Source organism: Galeopterus variegatus, unplaced genomic scaffold (genome assembly GCF_000696425.1).
Source record: "Galeopterus variegatus unplaced genomic scaffold, G_variegatus-3.0.2 Scaffold11043, whole genome shotgun sequence".
In the NCBI taxonomy this organism is placed as follows: domain Eukaryota; kingdom Metazoa; phylum Chordata; class Mammalia; order Dermoptera; family Cynocephalidae; genus Galeopterus; species Galeopterus variegatus.
In genome coordinates, this window is record NW_007737154.1 from 41,139 (window position 1) to 41,706 (window position 568).

Below are 568 nucleotides of genomic sequence, written 5' to 3' on the forward strand. Positions count from 1 at the left end.
CACCTAAAGGAGCCACGTTGGTAGGCAGTTCACATCAAGCAGCTTCCTTCTAGCCCAGCAGGAGAATCTTCCTCTCTCCAGTGGCTAAGATAGTCTTATGTAACATCTTATAAGTGGATTGGCTTCCCAGCATTTTTTGCCATGTTCTATTGACCAGAAGTGAGTCCCAGCTCCCACCCACACTCAAAGAGAAGGTGTACAGGAGGCCGAGATGGAAGAGCCCACCTTAGCACTCTGCTACTCACTCACTAATAGAATAAGAAACCACTATGGAAATTAGACAACAGAACAAACTCAACCAAAATGTATCATTACTACCAGGATACAGCAGAAGTAGGCAAGCAGAAATCTATAGCCCGTAAATGCTTAAACTCGAAAAGAATAATTGTTGAAAATTAACACAAGTATCCAATACAAGAATTTAGAAAAAATAGAGAAGAACCCCCCCAAAATGAAATAATATAGTTAAATGCAGAAATTAATAGGCTTTAATCAAAGATAAAATGGAGACAAGCAGCACAACCCACGACTGGCTCTTTGAAAACTGGTAAATTGAAGAGAAAAGAGA